The sequence below is a fragment of the Marmota flaviventris genome, chromosome 15 (assembly GCF_047511675.1).
Source record: "Marmota flaviventris isolate mMarFla1 chromosome 15, mMarFla1.hap1, whole genome shotgun sequence".
NCBI classification, from domain to species: Eukaryota; Metazoa; Chordata; class Mammalia; order Rodentia; family Sciuridae; genus Marmota; species Marmota flaviventris.
In genome coordinates this window covers 36,272,538-36,293,984 of record NC_092512.1, presented here as the reverse complement: position 1 = coordinate 36,293,984, position 21,447 = coordinate 36,272,538, and the positions used below count along the sequence as shown (strand labels likewise).

At 39.0% G+C, this 21,447-nt stretch overlaps 1 protein-coding gene across 1 annotated transcript in view; it reads right to left on the bottom strand.

Moving 5' to 3' along the window:
- Positions 1–20,834, bottom strand: part of Ankrd46 (ankyrin repeat domain 46) — a 34,913-nt gene extending 14,079 nt beyond the window's left edge. Inside the window, exon 1 of the mRNA XM_027952423.2 lies at positions 20,775–20,834. The gene's annotated coding sequence lies outside the window, so the exon portion shown is untranslated. The remainder of the gene's footprint in view (positions 1–20,774) is intronic.
- Positions 20,835–21,447: the final 613 nt, after the last annotated feature.

Genomic DNA, 21,447 nt, shown 5'->3' with positions numbered 1-21,447 from the left:
AACTGGGACCAAAGACAGAGCAGGCCCAGCAGCCTGCTGAGGGGCAGAGCCGCACCCCACCCCCCTCGCCTGCCAGGTAGGGGAAGCGGGACCACCAACAGAAAAGGCCCAGTGGCCCAGGGCGGGACAGAGCTTCCAATCACTCCTGCAAGGTAGGCGGGCCTGCGACCCACCGGCAGAAGAGGAGCAGTCGCCTGCTGAGAGGCTGAGCCGCCCCCTCCCCCTGCGCCGGCATAGTAGAGGGAACTGGGACCAAAGACAGAGCAGGCCCAGCGGCCTGCTGAGGGGCAGAGCCGCCCCCCACCCCCCTCGCCTGCCAGGTAGGGGAAGGGTGACCACCGACAGAAAAGGCCCAGTGGCCCAGGGCGGGACAGAGCTTCCAATCACTCCTGCAAGGTAGGCGGGCCTGCGACCCACTGGCAGAAGAGGAGCAGCCGCCTGCTGAGAGGCTGAGCCGCCCCCTCCCCCTGCGCCAGCATAGTAGAGGGAACTGGGAACAAAGACAGAGCAGGCCCAGCGGCCTGCTGAGGGGCAGAGCCGCCCCCCACCCCCCTCGCCTGCCAGGTAGGGGAAGGGTGACCACCTACAGAAAAGGCCCAGTGGCCCAGGGCGGGACAGAGCTTCCAATCACTCCTGCAAGGTAGGCGGGCCTGCGACCCACCGGCAGAAGAGGAGCAGTCGCCTGCTGAGAGGCTGAGCCGCCCCCTCCCCCTGCGCCGGCATAGTAGAGGGAACTGGGACCGAAGACAGAGCAGGCCCAGCGGCCTGCTGAGGGGCAGAGCCGCCCCCCACCCCCCTCGCCTGCCAGGTAGGGGAAGGGTGACCACCGACAGAAAAGGCCCAGTGGCCCAGGGCGGGACAGAGCTTCCAATCACTCCTGCAAGGTAGGCGGGCCTGCGACCCACCGGCAGAAGAGGAGCAGTCGCCTGCTGAGAGGTTGAGCCGCCCCCTCCCCCTGCGCAGGCATAGTAGAGGGAACTGGGACCAAAGACAGAGCAGGCCCAGTGGCCTGCTGAGGGGCAGAGCCGCCCCCCACCCCCCTCGCCTGCCAGGTAGGGGAAGGGTGACCACCGACAGAAAAGGCCCAGTGGCCCAGGGCGGGACAGAGCTTCCAATCACTCCTGCAAGGTAGGCGGGCCTGCGACCCACTGGCAGAAGAGGAGCAGCCGCCTGCTGAGAGGCTGAGCCGCCCCCTCCCCCTGCGCCGGCATAGTAGAGGGAACTGGGACCAAACACAGAGCAGGCCCAGCGGCCTGCTGAGGGGCAGAGCCGCCCCCCACCCCCCTCGCCTGCCAGGTAGGGGAAGGGTGACCACCGACAGAAAAGGCCCAGTGGCCCGCGGCGGGACAGAGCTTCCAATCACTCCTGCAAGGTAGGCGGGCCTGCGACCCACCGGCAGAAGAGGAGCAGCGGCCTGCTGGGAGGCAGAGCCGCCCCCTCCCCCCCGCGCCATCAAGGTAGTCGGAACTGAGACCACCATCAGAACAGGTCAGACCTGCAACCGAGAGACAGAACAGGCCCAGTGGCCTGAGGAAGGGTAGAGCCGCCCCCCCCCACACGCCTGCAAAGTAGGCGGACCTGCGACCCACTGGCAGTACAGCCCCAGAGGCCTGCAGAGGGGCAGTGCCGCTGCCTGCGCCTGCAAAGTAGGCAGAACTGCGACCACCGACAGAACAAGCCTAGCGGCCCGCAGAGGGACAGAGCCGCCGCCCGCGCCTGCAAGGACGGCGGACCTGCTACCGACTGGCAGAGCAGGCCCAGCGGCCTGCCGGCATGGTAGGCACATTGCCCCAATTGGCGGAGCGGCAGAGCCGCCGCCCGTGCCTGCGAGGGAGACTTTGCAACTATACAAGACCAATATAAATATATAGGGGGAAAATTCAATAGCACAACAGTTTCACCAAGAAGAAAGGAACGCGAACAGTATGAAGAGACAAGGAAAGAAAGGACCACAAGCATTGCAGGTCAACTCAACTTTAGAAGAGGTAATAGCTGCAGCTGATGGAATGTCAGATAAAGAATTCAGGATATACATGCTTCAGATGATCTGGAGTCTCAAGGAAGACATCAGACAGCAAAATCAGACAATGAAAGATCACTTCAACAATGAATTACATAAACAAATCCAAGAAGCAAAAGATCAACTATACAGGGAAATAGAGGTTATAAAAAACAAACAAACAGAAATCCTAGAAATGCAGGAAGCAATAAGCCAACTTAAAAACTCAATTGAGAATACTACCAGCAGAGTAGAACACTTAGAAGACAGAACATCAGACAATGAAGATAAAGTATATCAACTTGAAAAGAACATAGACAGCTCAGCAAGACTGTTAAGAAACCATGAGCAGAACATCCAAGAAATATGGGATAACATCAAGAGACCAAATTTAAGAGTCATTGGGATACAGGAAGGAACAGAGTTTCAAACCAAAGGAATGAGCAATCTATTCAATGAAATAATTCGAGAAAACTTCCCAGATTTGAAGAATGAGACAGAACGCCAAATCCTAGAAGCCTACAGGACGCCGAATGTGCAAAATCATAAGAGACCCACACCTAGACACATTATAATGAAGATGCCCAACATACAGAACAAGGAGAGAATTTTAAAAGCTACAAGAGAAAGGAAGCAGATCACATTTAGGGGTAAGCCAATCAGGATAACAGCTGATCTTTCAACACAGACTCTGAAAGCTAGAAGATCCTGGAATAACATATTTCAAACACTGAAAGAAAATGGGTTCCAACCAAGAATTGTGTTTCCAGCGAAATTAAGCTTCAGGATGGAAGATGAAATTAAAACCTTCCACGATAAACAAAAGTTAAAAGAATTTGCAGCTAGAAAACCATCTCTTCAAAACATCCTTGGCAAAACATTACAGGAAGAGGAAATGGAAAATAACAATGAAAACCAACAGTGGGAGGTAGGACACTAAAGGGGGGAAAATAATCAAAGTGGAAAACAAACCATGTTTAGTAACATAAATAAACAAATATGGCTGGAAGAACAACCCATATCTCAATAATAACCCTAAATGTTAATGGCTTAAACTCACCAATTAAGAGACACAGGCTAGTAGAATGGATCACAAAACAAGACCCAACAATATGCTGCCTACAGGAGACGCATTTGATAGGAAAAGACATACATAGGCTGAAGGTGAAAGGTTGGGAAAAATCATATCACTCATATGGACTTCGGAAACAAGCAGGAGTATCCATACTCATATCAAATAAAATAGATTTTAAGCCAAAGTTAATCAAAAGGGATAAAGAGGGACACTACATACTGCTCAAGGGAACCATACACCAACAAGACATAACAATCATAAATATATATGCCCCAAACAATGGTGCAGCTATGTTCATCAAACAAACTCTTCTCAAGTTCAAGAGTCTAATAGACCACCATACAATAATCATGGGAGACTTCAACACACCTCTCTCACCACTGGACAGATCTTCCAAACAAAAGTTGAATAAGGAAACTATAGAACTCAATAACACAATTAATAACCTAGATTTAATTGACATATATAGAATATACCACCCAACATCAAACAGTTACACTTTTTTCTCAGCAGCACATGGATCCTTCTCAAAAATAGATCATATATTATGTCACAGGGAAACTCTTAGACAATACAAAGGAGTAGAGATAATACCATGCATCCTATCTGATCATAATGGAATGGAACTGAAAATCAACGATAAAAGAAGGAAGGAAAAAGAATATATCACTTGGAGAATGAACAATAGGTTACTGAATGATCAATGGGTTATAGAAGACATCAAGGAGGAAATTAAAAAATTCTTAGAGATTAATGAAAACACAGACACAACATATCGGAATCTATGGGACACATTGAAAGCAGTTCTAAGAGGAAAATTCATTGCTTGGAGTTCATTCCTTAAAAAAAGAAAAAACCAACAAATAAATGATCTCATACTTCATCTCAAAATCCTAGAAAAAGAAGAGCAAAACAACAGCAAAAGAAGTAGAAGGCAAGAAATAATTAAAATCAGAGCTGAAATCAATGAAATCGAAACAAAAGAAACAATTGAAAAAATTGACAAAACTAAAAGTTGGTTCTTTGAAAAAATAAACAAAATCGACAGACCCTTAGCCATGCTAGCGAAGAGAAGAAGAGAGAGAACTCAAATCACTAACATACGGGATGAAAGAGGCAATATCACAACAGACACTTCAGAAATACAGAAGATAATCAAAAATTATTTTGAATCTTTATACTCCAATAAATTAGAAGATAGTGAAGGCATAGATAAATTTCTTAAGTCATATGATCTGCCCAGATTGAGTCAGGAGGATATAGACAACCTAAACAGACCAATATCAATTGAGGAAATAGAAGAAACCATCAAAAGACTACCAACTAAGAAAAGCCCAGGACCGGATGGGTATACAGCAGAGTTTTACAAAACCTTTAAAGAGGAACTAATACCAATACTTTTCAAGCTACTTCGGGAAATAGAAAAAGAGGGAGAACTTCCAAATTCATTCTACGAGGCCAACATCACCCTGATACCTAAACCAGACAAAGACACTTCAAAGAAAGAAAACTACAGACCAATATCTCTAATGAACCTAGATGCAAAAATCCTCAATAAAATTCTGGCCACTCGGATACAAAGGCACATCAAAAAAATTGTGCACCATGATCAAGTAGGATTCATCCCTGGGATGCAAGGCTGGTTCAATATAAGGAAATCAATAAATGTTATTCACCACATCAATAGACTTAAAAATAAGAACCATATGATCATCTCGATAGATGCGGAAAAAGCATTCGACAAAGTACAGCATCCCTTTATGTTCAAAACTCTAGAAAAACTAGGGATAACAGGAACATACCTCAATATTGTAAAAGCAATCTATGCTAAGCCTCAGGCTAGCATCATTCTGAATGGAGAAAAATTGAAGGCATTCCCTCTAAAATCTGGAACAAGACAGGGATGCCCTCTCTCACCACTTCTGTTCAACATAGTTCTCGAAACACTGGCCAGAGCAATTAGACAGACGAAAGAAATTAAAGGCATCAAAATAGGAAAAGAAGAACTTAAAGTATCACTATTTGCAGATGACATGATTCTATACCTAGCAGACCCAAAAGGGTCTACAAAGAAACTATTAGAGCTAATAAATGAATTCAGCAAAGTGGCAGGATATAAAATCAACACGCATAAATCAAAGGCATTCCTGTATATCAGCGACAAATCCTCTGAAATGGAAATGAGGACAACCACTCCATTCACAATATCTTCAAAAAAAATAAAATACTTGGGAATCAACCTAACAAAAGAGGTGAAAGACTTATACAATGAAAACTACAGAACCCTAAAGAGAGAAATAGAAGAAGATCTTAGAAGATGGAAAAATATACCCTGTTCATGGATAGGCAGAACTAACATCATCAAAATGGCGATATTACCAAAAGTTCTCTATAGGTTTAATGCAATGCCAATCAAAATCCCAACGGCATTTCTTGTAGAAATAGAGAAAGCAATCATGAAATTCATATGGAAAAATAAAAGACCCAGAATAGCAAAAACAATGCTAAGCAGGAAGTGTGAATCAGGCGGTATAGCGATACCAGACTTCAAACTATATTACAGAGCAATAGTAACAAAAACAGCATGGTACTGGTACCAAAACAGGCGGGTGGACCAATGGTACAGAATAGAGGACACAGAAACCAATCCACAAAACTACAACTATCTTATATTTGATAAAGGGTCTAAAAGCATGCATTGGAGGAAGGATAGCATCTTCAACAAATGGTGCTGGGAAAACTGGAAATCCATATGCAACAAAATGAAACTGAATCCCTTTCTCTCGCCATGCACAAAAGTTAATTCAAAATGGATCAAGGAGCTTGATATCAAATCAGAGACACGCCGTCTGATAGAAGAAAAAGTTGGCTACGATCTACAGTCGGTGGGGTCGGGCTCCAAATTCCTCAATAGGACACCCATAGCACAAAAGTTAATAACTAGAATCAACAAATGGGACTTACTCAAACTAAAAAGTTTTTTCTCAGCAAAAGATACAATAAGAGAGGTAAATAGAGAGCCTACATCCTGGGAACAAATCTTTACTCCTCACACTTCAGATAGAGCCCTAATATCCAGAGTATACAAAGAGCTCAAAAAATTAGACAATAAGAGAACAAACAACCCAATCAACAAATGGGCCAAGGACCTGAACAGACACTTCTCAGAGGAGGACATACAGTCAATCAACAAGTACATGAAAAAATGCTCACCATCTCTAGCAGTCAGAGAAATGCAAATCAAAACCACCCTAAGATACCATCTCACTCCAGTTAGATTGGCAGCCATTATGAAGTCAAACAACAACAAGTGCTGGCGAGGATGTGGGGAAAAGGGTACACTTGTACATTGCTGGTGGGACTGCAAATTGGTGCAGCCAATTTGGAAAGCAGTATGGAGATTTCTTGGAAAGCTGGGAATGGAGCCACCATTTGACCCAGCTATTCCCCTTCTCGGTCTATTCCCTAAAGACCTAAAAAGAGCATGCTACAGGGACACTGCTACATCGATGTTCATAGCAGCACAATTCACAATAGCTAGACTGTGGAACCAACCTAGATGCCCTTCAATGGATGAATGGATAAAAAAAATGTGGCATTTATACACAATGGAGTATTACTCTGCATTAAAAAATGACAAAATCATAGAATTTACAGGGAAATGGATGGCATTAGAGCAGATTATGCTAAGTGAAGCTAGCCAATCCCTAAAAAACAAATGTCAAATGTCTTCTTTGATATAAGGAGAGTAGCTAAGAACAGAGTAGGGTCGAAGAGCATGAGAAGAAGATTAACATTAAACAGGGATGAGAGGTGGGAGGGAAAGGGAGAGAGAAGGGAAAATGCATGGAAATGGAAGGAGACCCTCAGAGGTATACAAAAGTACATACAAGAGGAAGTGAGGGGAAGGGGAAAAATAATACAAGGGGGACAAACGAATGTCAGTAAAGGGGGCAGAGAGAGAAGAGGGGAGGGGAGGGGAGGGGAGGGGAGGGGAGGGGGGATAGTAGAGGATAGGAAAGACAGCAGAATACAACAGACACTAGTATGGCAATATGTAAATCAATGGATGTGTAACTGACGTGATTCTGCAATCTGTATATGGGGTAAAAATGGGAGCTCATAACCCACTTGAATCAAATTGTGAAATATGATATATCAAGAACTATGTAATGTTTTGAACAGCCAACAATAAAAAATTAAAAAAAAAAAAAAAAAAAAAAACTGAGAAAATGAATCATATATATTAAATGGAGCATCAAAATCTGTATTTTCTATACCTGAATGGGTTATTTTCATCCTTTTAAAAGGATTCTGTTGTGTCAAAGTATAGAATAACCACAAAGAACCTTGAAACAAGAATCATTTCAGATGAAGTCATTAAATCCTAACCACTAGTACTTTAGAATGACTGTTCTTGAAACCTAAGCTCCAGGGTATGGATATAGCTCAGTGATACAGATAGAATGCTTGTGTGCCTGAGGCCCTGGGTTCAATCCTCAGCACTACAAAATAAACAACAGCAAACAACACCTTCTAAAAAGCAAAACAAACAAACAAACACTAAGCTCTGCACATTCTCACAGATGTTAGGTAAGAAACAAAAAGTTATAGTTCATCTTAAACTAAAGATGGATTTAAAAAGACTGGAAAATAAAGTCCTATTAATTGTATGGCCAGGATTCCAATTCCTTGAGTTTTCTGTCCTAAATAAAGATAAACCATGAAAATATTTACTTTGGGTTCTTGAAAAAGAAAAGGGACATCCTCTTTCTGAAAGTGTAGTAACAAGTAAATTAAAAAGAGGAATTGAGACTATATCCTTTTAGGATATCCCAGTACTCTAAAAACATTAGAGGAAAGACATTTTTTAAGTAGAATCTTCTAAATTATATTTTCAAAGTAAAAAAATAATAAACATTCAACAAGAGCAATTTTGAGATAGAGCTAAATCCACCACTAACAGATATACTTTTTACTTTATACCTAAATTTGTCAAGAGTTCACACTTTGTGGTATATGTAACATTTTAGTCTACTTTGGCTGTGTCTAAAATTCCCACTATTGTGATTTTTTTTCAACAAGATATCAATTACTCCATAATTAAAATTTCATTAACACAGTAAAGGAGAAAATTAATTTGAAATGTGTGAATACTTTTTATAATAGGGGGTTCATTATGTAATAGGCAGTTCATTATGTAAACATAAACTTAAAAGTTCATATACTAATTAAAACTAGGTTAATCAGGTATTACTTAATAGATGTTGTTAGGAAATTAAGCTTAATAAAAAGAAAAAGAATGTTTTTTGTCTGTTATTAGTTGTTTATAACATTTTTGACACCTATTAAACTATTATACTGCAGATACTAAGTGTTTTTCCTATGATAATTAATTTAACCCTTTCAGAAACCTTATAAGGTTAAGTACTAAAATTATCCTCATTGCATGAGTGAAAACACCAAGTTATTAAGTTTGTTTTGTAAGATTCTTCTTTACATAATGAATTAGCTTAGCAAACTTTTCTACCAAAGATTAAATAAAGGTAAATATTAGTCTAGCATATACATTCCAAATTAACTCCCTATAACCATTTCATTCAAAGTGAACTTCTTTCTAAACCATAGTAAAATACTATCCAGAGATGTTCTTCCTTTATAGGAAACAGCCTAGCACACATATTCTGAAGTAACCTTTTGTAATCATCTCATATAAAGTAAGCTTTTTAAAGTGTGTAAAAAAACAATAACATATTTGGAAATCTCTTCCATATGCAGGAAATAACTCATTTTTCTCAAGTATTTAATGGTTGACATAAAAAGAAAAGCCTTACCTAAATTCTTCTTTCTCCCAGAAAAATAAAAAAAACACCAACCAAGGATTTCTGATATATTTCTGTATAAATATTTGTTACTATTTTGTTTGAATTATTAAAGTTTAGTTATAATTCAACTTTTAGAAATCATATTAGCTTAAAATAAATAAATTGCTCGCAAAATTAATACTGCTTTTTTTTTTTTTTCTAAACCAGGGATTGAACCCAAGGGTGTTTTAACCACTAAATCACTTCCCCAACCCTTTTTTATGTGTTATTAGAGATAGAGTCTCACTGAGTTGCTGAGGTTAGGTCTGAACTTGTGATCCTCCTGCCTCAGCCTCCTGAGTTGGCTGGAATTACAGACATGTGTCACCATGCCTGGCTGATATTTTGTTTTATTCTAATACTTTTCAGTATTTTGCAGAATCTTTATTATATAATTTTGCCACATTTAAAATTCTTAGCAAGGGATCTCCTCCCTAGGAAGTTTCAGTTTATTTATTTTGAGTACTGGGGAATGAACCCAGGGTGCTCTAGTACGAGCTACATCCCCAACTCCTTATTTATTTATTTATTTTTTTGAGACAGGATCTTGCTAAGCTTTTGAGGCTGGCCTCAAACTTCCTGTCCTCCTGCCTCAGACTCCCAAATTGCTGGGATTATAGGTGTCCTGGTGAAGTTTCTAGTTTATAATCTGTAACTATATAATGAAAAATTAAATAAGCATTGGAAGATCAATTGGAAGTTTTTTTTATACATGTATTACTTCTGTAATAAAGTTAATTAATTTTTTTAAAATGACATTTTTTTTTTTCTAGAAACAGCAGTACGTTATTCAAATGGCTTAATGGTGCCACCTTGTGGCCTACCTACTTTTTGAGTTCAGCTTTAGCATCTGGTAAGTTGAAAAACAAAAGGAGCACTTTTGGGCAACACCTAACCCCTATCTAGTCCCTTGTATCCTACATAACTTTTGTCTCTTTTTCTTCTCACTTGAATAAATCCTCTTTTACACTCAAAAAAAAAAAAAAAAAAGGAGCACTTTGAAAGTTTTCTTCATTTCATTTCAGTTACTTATCATAAGCATCACTGATTATAAACTTGTGAAAATTCAGAATTCGGATAAAGTTAAATTTTTCTTTTAGAAAACATTTACTAAGAAAATTTATAGGATAAGTGATTCCAGCTATTCTAAAATCCAAACCTCATTAAAGTCACCTTAGCAGACTAATGTATATAAAGTACTAATTAATGACATTTTAATTCATTTATTCAGTGTTTCAAAATATAGGAACTACAATTTTTACAAAATTTTCCTTATTTTCTAAATATCTCACAAAATTTAAACCAGTTGGAGGCACAAGATTGTGTTCTTGGAAGAAACTTAACTATTTCCTTGAGATATTGTAGAGCTGGAAGGGTCATCCAGGGTCATCCAACCTAATCTCTTTATTTTACTAATAAGGATACTCAGAATCAGAGAGCTGCAACTTCACAGGCTACAGTACTCATTACCCATCACCCCCAAGGTTCTAATCCTATACATGATTCACTGTAGGAATATAAAGTATATTGCCTTCAATATGATAGTTTATTTTTCACAATTCTATTGTAATTTGACCCTTCTACACTCTAAATTTGTGCTAGGTGGGTGCTAGCATCCTTCATGCAAAGTATGCATTCTAGTGACAAGAGGATAGACAAGGGCCTTCCTCCCTGGATTAGACCACCCCACAGAGGATTTCTGAGGTGTGGACTCATATATAAAGCTACACACATCACTCTAGTCTACTACATTTATGGCACAGGTAGAACCTTAAAATTCAGGAACTCCTTATATGCCCTTATTGAACCTACATTATACCCCAACTTCTAGTGGCCCTTGTAAATAAGTAGGACATACAATAAAAACAACAACTAGAGAGTAGACTAAGAAACCAATTTAGCCAAATGACCAAAGTGGTATGTAGAGGAGCAAAAGCTATGTGATGGAGATAAGCTAGGCTTTTCAACAAATGATGCTAGAGTTAATGGACATTTGTGGTATAAGAAAACATACTTGGTCTTTGTTCCTCATTATAGTCACAGAGCTAAAAGCATTAGAATTTCTTCAGAAAAGTGTCTCCTGCTGTTTGTAAGAAGCCCTTTCAACTACACTTGAGTTTGTGCTAATGAGCTGTTTCATTAGCACAACCTTACCCTATCTATCTCCTGATTTGTAGCCTTTGTAACATTAAAAAAATACATAAAATGATCAAAATTTGACAGAAAAATTCACTACATAGGGAGAAATTTCCTCTTTCTGCCCACTGGATATAATAAGCTTTAAAGATGAGACCCTTGCAGGAAGAAATAAATGGCTGATAAGTAAGAGAGCTGAGGAGTGCCTGACACCTTAAAGGGAGCCTTTGGTTCTTTTTTTGCTTTTGGCTAGGAGTAGTAACCTACTGGGCAGGCATCTTTTGATGCCCAGTAAAAAAAAGAATAGAAAGTCTATGCTTATAGATGGCCCTAGGTTCAAGAAAGAAAAATAGATTACCCTCACCTAGGTTTCCTAGCCCAGATTATGAGGATGATAGGCAGAAGTTGTATTTTTTGGCTAAAGTTTTCCTTAAGCTGTCACTTAGGAATCTAAGCAAGAAGTGGGAAACACCAATATTCTAATGCAGAACTGACTCACTCAGCAGTCCCAATAGCTTCAGCAGAATAATGATTTTGAGTGGAAGAGCAATGAATGACAACAGTTTTCTTCCTGATTGAGACTTGGTGTCTCCACTAAAATGGCAGATCTATGAGTTGGCTTTGTTTACATCTAGTACTCAGAGAGTTCTGAGAAATCTTTCAGAAATGGGAACAAACAATAATAAAACCCTATACTAGTTTCTCATGGAACTATTTTTAGACAGCTCAGAGACCCATCAGGCCATTGTGCCAATGTGGAGAAGGAAGGAGTAGTTAGTGACTAAGGATCTCAAGTTTTAATAGCTACATGGCTCTTCTAGACTTGCTGTATTCCAGGCATGTCTATTAAATAAATAGTTGTTGGGGGGATTTTGTACACTGTCAATTAAAATAGCTTGCTAGTTTTAGCAAATACAAGACTCATTTTCCTTCTAGCTCTCCTCAATTTCTCAAAACTACTTAATATTTTGTCATTTGCTCTTTGACAAATACCAAGGAGACTGGATAATACATTAAAAATAAAAGTTCTATATGGCCTGAGGTAAGGAGCATGATAAACCATAAAACTTGAGAATTATTTTTAAGAAACTTTAAATGATTGCTACTCTGAGTTTTTGTTCTGGTACTAAAGAGAAATGCATTAAGAAAAGAATTATGATAGGCAAGTTGTTCTTTAAAATGCTATCAAAAGATCATGACTTCATAGTCTTCAAACAATAAACAGAAAAATAAGTTTCTTATTTTTTAAAAAATAGAACAAATTCTACTTCCAAAATTCACAAGTTTTGGATTTGGGGAAATGATCTATAGTATGAAATGTTTAGTTTCTTACATTGCAGAAAGTATACGAACAGACACAGCTAGGTATGATGGAGCATGCCTGAAATCCCAATGACTCAGAAGGCTGAAGCAGGAGGATTGCAAGTTTGAGACCAATCTCAGCAACTTAGCAAGACCCTGTCTCAAAATAAAAATGGGCCAGGGATGTGGCTTAGTGGTTAAGCACCGCTGGGTTTGTGACAAGGAAATAAACAAAAAAAGCAGACACAGAAATAGGAACAAATTAAATACAAATTTAAGTTCAAGTTAAAATACACAATACCTTTATTTTTATGCAGTGCTGTGGATCAAACCTCACATGTGCTAGTCAAGTGCTCTACCACTGAGCTACAACCCCAGCCCTCAAGTTAAAAATTTACCACTCATGTTTTAGCATATTTCCTGTAGCAATACTAACACAAATGTATCTAAAATATTATCTATCATCTAATACCATGTCCTTCCATACAACTTCTGTCTTCTTTAGCCCAAATTTTAGTTTTTAATTAGCTTATTTAATGATTTTAGGTATGTAATTTATCCACATAAAAAAATAAACCCAAGAGTTCCTCAAACTTCTTAACCTCAAATACCTTTATCTCTACTTCACCTCAGTTGCCCTTACTTGGATTTTGCACATTTGGAAGTTAGTTCCACCACCCAGACCTTGACCCACAACTCCATCAGGATCTTCCATCTTTTCTACTCCCTTACACTATGAATTTTTCATTTGTTTCTCAATCTCTCCTTTAGCCCCATTCTGGCCGCCCCAAGCAGGAAGAAATCTCCCTGTGCAACCGACCCTAACTCTATTCAGCCAGCTTCTAAGACAGATCACTGAAACTGTTCAGTATGAAGCCTTTCAGATTGGTTTCTTTCACTTAGGAACATGCATTTAAGAGCCAGTACATGACTATAACCCTAGCTACTCTGGAGGCTGAAGTAGGTTGATTCAATCTGAAGCCTGCCTGAGGAACACAGCAAGACACCACCCCCTGCCACCTACCAAAAAAGAGAAAAAAGAATATGCATGCATTTAAGTTTATTCTATTTCTTTCATAGCTTGACAGTTCATTCCTCCATAGTGCTGAATATTACACTGTCTGAATGTGCCACAGTTTACTCATTCAACTACTGAATGGCATCTTGGTTGCTTCCAACTGTTGGCAATTTTGAAAAAAAAAAAGCTACTGTAAACACTGTGGGCAGGTTTTTGTGTGGACCTATGTTTTTAACTCCTCTGCAAACAAAGATGGTTTTATTTCCTTTCCAATCTGTATAGCTTTTATGTCCTTATCTTTTCGTACTGCTTCATCTATGATTTCCAATACGGTGTTGAAAGGCAGTGGTAAGAGAGAACATCTTTGCCTTGTTCTTGATCTTAATGGAAATGCTTCAAGTTTCTCACTGTTAAGTATGGTGTTAGCTGTTTTGTCTATATGCTTTATCAAATTGATGAAGTTTCCCTTTATTCCAAGTTTACTGACAGATTCGGTTTTTATCATAAACAAATATTGGATTTTGTTAAATGCTTTTTTTGGCATCTACTTGATCATGTGATTTCTTCTTCTTTATTGATGTAATGAATTACATTGACTTTCAAATGTTGAAACTACCCTAGGAGACCTGGGATAAACCCCATTTGGTGGTGGTATATAACTTTTATATTGTTGAATTTAACTTGCTAATATTTTGTTAAAGATTTTTGTGAGTGCTTCCCGTCTGTAATTTTTTTTTCTTGCAATGTCTTTGGTTTTGGTTTAGGATAATACTACACTAACAAAATGAATTAAGTATTCCCTTAGCCTCCATAATTTGTAAGAGAGAGCTGGTACAACTTTTTCTTTAAATATCTGGTAGAATTCATCATCCTGGCACTGTTTTAGAAGAAGTTTAGTTCTTATTCAATTTCTTTGAAAGATACAGGTTTATTCAAATAGTCTATTTCTCCTTGTTTGAATTTTGATTGTTATATCTTTTAAGCAACTGGTTCATTTTATCTAAGCTATCAACTTTTGGGGTATAGAGTTCACTTCTTTTATTATCCTTTTAATGTCTATGGGATCTGTAGTGATGCCCTTTCATTCCTAGTATCAGTAATTTGTGTTCTTTCTTGGTTTATTGATCTTTTTTTAAAAAAAACACAAACAGCATTTGGTTTGACTGATAAGTAACTTCCTATTTTTAATTTCACTGATTTTGTTCTAATTCTTATTTATTTTCCTCTTAATTTGGATTTTATTGCTCTTCTTCTAGCTTCCTAAGGTAGGAATTTAGATGATTTTACATCTTCTTTTCTCATACATGTGTTCAATGCTATAAATTTCCCTCTAAGCACTGCTTTTGCTGTATCCCACAGATTTTGATGTTTTCATTTTCATTTAATTAGTAATATTCATTTCTCTAGAAATTTCTTCAAGCCATGTGTTATTAATCTCCAAGTATTTTGAGTATTTTCCAGCTATCTTTGTTATTGGTATTTAATTTAATTGCTTTGTGCTCTGAAAGTAGATACTATATTACTTCTGGTTTTTCACATTTGTTAAAGTGAATGTGGCCTATCTTGGTGAATGTTTCACATCCTTGAGAAGAATGTGCATTCTGCTATTTTGGATGCAGCAGTCTAAGATGTCAATTATACCCAGTTGATTAATGGTGTTGCTGAGTTCAAATATGTCCTTAATGGCTTTCTGTCTGCTGGACCTGTCCATTTCTGATAGAAGTGTGTTAAGGTCTCTGACTAGAATAACAGATTCATCAATTTAGCCTTCCAGTCATACCAGTTTTTGCCTCATGTACTTCGATGCTATTTCTGGGCACATACACCTTAAGGATGTTACATTTTCTTGAAGAATTGTTCCCCTTTATCATTATTCAATGACTTTCTTAATCTCTGATAGCTTTCCTTGCTCTGACTGAAATTATCATAGCCACTCTTGCTTTTTAAAAAATTAGTTTTAGTATGATCCCTTTCTCTATCCACTTACTTTTAATCTACATGTCATCAGATTTAAAACTTCTTTATTATAGACAACATATAGCTGGATTTTGTTTGTTTTTTGATTGACACATAATGTTTATGTATATTTATGAGGGACAATGTACAACGTGATTTTGACTCATGTATACAGTAGAAAGGTATCTTGCTTTTTTGATCCAATTTTTTAATTGGTACATTTATGCCACTGATATATAAAATGACTATTGATATAGCTTGGTTAATATATTAGACAACATATATACTCATTACTATTTTCTACTCATTGCCTTTATTCTTTGTTCCTATTTTTATCTTTCACTCTTTTTTTCTGCCTTTTGTGGTTTTAATTGAGAATTTTATATTTTTCCATTTTTCTCTCTTAGCAAATTGGGTATTTAAAAAAACCTTTTGGGAGCATATTTTTATACAATTTTTTCTAGCTGCTGAAAGATCTCACTGTTTTAACTGGAAGCAATATAATGGTACTGTCATTTCACATTGTCTGATTCCTTCAAAACTTAAAATATTCTCTCTCTTCTTTGAGATCTCTTTGACTAATTCCTTTTTCTTTTTCTTTTCTTTTCTTTCTTTCTTTCTTTTTTTTTTTTTGTAGCAGAGTTTGAACTGAAGGGTGCTTAACCAATGAGCCACATCCCCAGCCATTTTTATTTTGAGACAGGGTCTCACTAGATTGCTTAAAGCCTTCCTAAATTGCTGAGGCTGGCTTTGAACCTGTGATCCTCCTCCCTCAGTCTCCTCCCAAGTCACTGGGATTACAGGCATGAGCCACCACACCTAGCAACATTGATTCTTTATTTTACAGAAACTGAAATCTTACTGATGAGTTTTAGCTTTTGTGTCAAAGAAAAATTCTCAATTTGTCATCTCTTAATTTCATCAGGGTTATGTGAATCAATTTCAATACTGTCAATTTCACACTTTACTTGGAAACTCTGAACTTAGAATTATTTTGTAATAAAACATTTGATATGTATTAGTATTTGCAAAAATTATTTTTAAATAAACTACTGCTTTTATTTTTATAACTGGCTTTTAAAATACAATTTTTAAAATATGTCCACAATTCTTTGATATACCTCTGTTCAGTAGGTAGAACTTTATTCTGCTCCCTGTCTATATGGGCCAGATTTATTAACTCACATCTAACAAACAGAATATGGTGAAAGGGGCTTCCAGGACTAGGTCACAAAAGACACTGTAGCTCTTGTGTATCACTAGCTCTGAACAAGGCAAGATACCATGTTATATCACACTCAAGTAGTACTTCAAAGGAGACCATGTTGTGAGGCACTGAGTCCTCTTGCCTTAGCAAGGAATTGAAGGTTCATTTTGTCTTGGTTTTGAAAACTATACATTATTACGATTATTAGCAGTAGAATAGCTATTTTATTTCCATCAATCATTGATAAAATACTCCAAATCTAGCTACTAAGTAGCTGAAGTTAGAAGTAAAAATGAATAATAATGAGTGAATATAATGCTTTCAAATAATTTATATAAGATTCACAGCTAACTTCTCCCAAAGACTTGTCCAAACTTGCAATCCCCAATTCCTTTTCTCCTATTTGCTCTTGAAACAACACCAATCAGGTTTTCTCCCTCTTACTCTTGAAAGTACTCTGCAAGGTCGCCAATGACCTTCATATTGCCAATGGCAATAGTTATCTTCTAGTCTTCACTTCATCAGACTTGACAAATCAGCAGAAGGCAATACTGTTGATCACTTCCTCCTTGATAAACTCTCTTACTTTGGCCTTCAGCACTCCACACTCACCTTCTTTTCCACCTACCTTCAAAAGCTTCTTCCTGGTCTCCTCTGAACTTGACTTCTTTTTCTTTGTTTTTGGTACTGAGGATTTAAACCCAGGGTCACTTAACCATACTCAGCCACATCCCCAGCCCTTTTTATATTTTATTTGGAGACAGGATCTCATTGAGATGCTCAGGGCCTTGCTAAATTACTGAGGCTGGCTCTGAACTCTGAATACTTCTGCCTCGACTGCCTGAGCCGCTGGTATTACAGAAGTGCACCATCACATCTGGCTCCTCTGAACTTCTTAATCCTGCCCATTTGTGAACACAGAAAGTTCCCCAGCTCAATCCTCATTTCCTTAGATTATATCTCAATTTCACAGTCTCAAATGCAGTCTTTCTACTGATGTGCAAATTTCTACTCCCATTTAAACCTTGCCTTTGAATTCTAGTCTCTCATCACCCATTTGAATAGGCATCTTAAACCTAACTAAATTAAACTGATTCCTGCTTCATCCACCTGCAGATACCTCTCCACCTTTGGTCTTTCTATCTCAGTATATAGCCACTGCATCCTTTCAATAGCTCAGGACAAAGGCCATGTCATGCTTCAGTCTTTCATTCTCTCATTCCAGTCAATCCATGAGCAATCCTGTCAGCTACTCCTGGAATATGACTGCTTCTTACTATATAGTCCCCCTTTATCCATGGTTGCTTTCCATGGCTTCAGTTACCCAGGGTCAACTGTGGTCTGAAAAATCAGATGAAAAATTCCATAAATAATTCCTAAGTTTTAAATTGTGCACCATTCTATATAGTAATGAAATCTCAAGCTCTCCAACTCTGTTCCCAATGGAACATAAAGCATCTTTTTGTTCAGTGTATCATCTCTGTATATGCTACCAGCCCTTTAGTCACTTAGTAGCTTTCTCAGTTATCAGATCAACTATTGTAGTATCAGTGTTGTATAGGCTTATATTCAAGTAACCCCTATATAGTAATCTTCATCACTATGCCTATGTCATTCACCTTGCTTCATCTCATCACACAGGCATTGTGTCACAAGAAGGGTGAGTATAGTATATCAGAAATTTTGAGAGAGACCACATTCACAAAACTTTTATTATAGTGTAATGTTATAATTCTTATTTTATTATTGTTTTTAATCTCTTACTAATGCCTAATTTATAAAGTAAATTTTTATCACAGGTATGTATGTATAGGAAAACACAGCAAACTTTATGTGGTATTTGGTCCCATCCAAGGTTTCAAGCATCCTCTAGAGGTATTGAAACATATTCCTCACAAATAAGAAGTAACTATGGTACCTCTATTACTACCACCTGGTCTAGGGCACTACCATTACTTGTATTACAGCACCTCCTCCTGACTGGTCTCTGTTTCCATGCTAGCTCTCACAGTTGATTCTGAACATAGCTGCCACAGTGATACTTTAAAAACATTGTCAGACCGCCCCCCCATTCCTCTGTTCAGATCCCTCTTACCACCTCCCTCCTCATTAGAAGCAAAAGTCAAAGTATTTACCAAGATCCATTAGGTTTCTGACCTCACCCTCCTCTCTACCCCCCATGCCCATCCCCATTATCCATCTGTTCAAACCCAATGGGCTCCTTGCTGGTCCTCCAATAAAACTGGCAGATTCTGGGCTTTTGTACTCACTTGATATGCTCTTCCTCTGATGGATCATGGTTATCCCACACTTCTTCACTTCTGGTCAGGAGCATTTTCTAGGGCACTAATCCTTATTTTAAAACACATCTGCTCCTTCCATGGCACTTCCTATCCCCCTTAACTACTTTTTCTTCTTAGCAACTGTAACCACCTAACTGGATATATTTTAATTCTTAATTTGTTTACCATCCCTGCCTTATTCTGGTAGAATATTAGCTCTATGTGCAAAAGAAATTTGTTTTGTCACTCTTAAACTTTAGAATGGCATCTAGCCATGAAAGATAATCTGTATACATTTGCTGTTGAATGTTGAATGAATATTGAATACACAAACTCAAATCCTGAGAAGGCTAACAGACTTGGGATGCTATAATATCCAACCTCTTTCCACAATGGGAAATATAATTTCAGGTCTAACAATGATAGGAACTGTGAAAATCCTTTATCTTCCATATTAACTAATTCAATTTGCTCTAAGTAACATAGTGAAATTCTATTTTTTTAAATTTCACAGCCTCTCTCCAATATGCTTCAAAGAGCCTGTTAAATATTAACTTACTGTTATATCAAAAAATCTTTAATTTATTTCTGATACTGCTAACATAATATTGCAAAAGCTAAGTGAAATCATCAAAACTGATATGGAAACACAAGTAATGAAGCATGTTAACAACCAAACAGGTCTGTCTCTATTTCAAATCAGATTGTACTGAAGTAGTGAGGACCACAGTCCAATATTAACTTCATTATCACTATAATCCTTAGTGAGCAAACATTTTTCTCACTAAACTCCTTTTAAACTAAAAAGTAGTTGGTACAGGACTCTTGCTTATAGCCACAAATATTAAGTCTGAGAGAAATCAGTTTGGGCTACAAATCAAATTAGTAAGCAAAAATTACAGGGAATTACCATGTTTGGACAGATAACAGAAACAGACAATAGAATAAGGGAGATGAAGCTCAAATTCTGCTCATCCTTTGCCAGTTGTCTGACCTCCCATAAGTTAATTTTGACTGTGCTTCAGCTTCCTTATCTGCAAGTTGGAAATGGTACCTTATAACACTGTGCAAAAATTCAATAAAATTAGTAGTATTTAAAACACTTGGCACAACAATGACACAAAATAAGCACTGAAGATAGCTACTATTGTAATATAAAGAAAATCAGCCCCACGCCACTGATAAAACAGCTCTTTAAACCAAGAAGCTCCTAGGAAACCACTGTTCCCTGAAGAATAAAAAGTGTTACAATTCAATGGCACACGTTTACCTTATGTTTGGCAGCCAATTCTGAACACAGTGGAACGTTCTAAAGAATAAATGCCTTTTTCTCAAGGCAGCTGGACAATATGGAGAGAAAATGATCTGCTTCTTAGCACTGCATGTTAATTAGGAGTGGAGGTCTGTGATCACCTGAGGCCTAAGTGGAAAGTGTGCAAATCCTGTCTTATCACGGGCACTCCAGGGCCACATGCCATTCTGGACAGTGCACTCACATCTCCACAGCTTCCATTTACGGACTCCTCATTACTTTCCGTGATGATGAAAGCACCAGGTGTCCTAGGACCCGGGCAGGCTTCCCGCTGAAGAGCGCGTCCCCACCGCCCCAGGTCTCCCCATCGCGGCCGCGGGTGCACAGGACACCCTCCCCGGACAAGCACAACCATGGTCTTCAAAAGCAAGCATGAACCCTCGTGGACCTTTCCCCGGCCTTAACCGACAGCACAGCCCGCGGGGAAGCCCCCTCGGACCCGCGACGGCCCCCTCGGCCTGGCTCCCCGCGGCCACCGGGCAAGGTTCGGGGAGCCCGGTGCCTTCGCTTTTCAGGGCCCACGACCAGGTCTCAGGCCCGGCTCTGCGGGCCTGATTCAGGGCTGGCATGAGGATATCAGGGATTCCCGCCCAGGTACAGCCTCGGGCCCCTGGCCCAGTTACCTGTGAGACAAGCAGCGGCGACAGCGGCAGCAGCACCTCCCAGCTGGCAGCAGAGGAGGAGTTCGGCCACTGAGACAGAGTGCTCGCCGAGCCAGAGCGGCCTAGCTGCACGGCTTCCGGCGCGCCCCCTGCAGGTGGGAGGTCTGCGCAGCGGCTCGGCCTGCTCCGAAATAAGGGAAGATCATCTAACAGAGGTTTATCCAGTCGAGCCCGGGAGCATTTTGCACTTTTTACCTCCTTTTCTAAGCGTACGTTCTACCCTCTTCATTAAATGGAGGTTTCAAAGGCAAGGGCGGTTTTATTAAGTGTTATAAGCATCAAAAAATAGTTGCTGGCTACTGGGCAAATCTTGCACAGAACCCAAATAGCAATAGCCAACTAATGGCTAATAGTTCTTATTCTAAAATAGGACCCATATTTATTTTTCAAAAATAGATTGAATGTTCACACCTCACTTTGTAGTAGTCCTTGACTTATTGCAACATGTGTACAGCCAAAACTAAAAGTGTGGTGGGAAGTTCATGACCCAAACATTCTTTCATTCAAAACTTTCTTCTTTTTAGTTGACTAACTTGGGTCCTACATCCAAAGACTTCCCCTCCACAGTAACCGTGCCTCATCTGAATTCCAGCACCACTCATTCAATCAAGCCACCCTCTAAGATGTCTCAGGT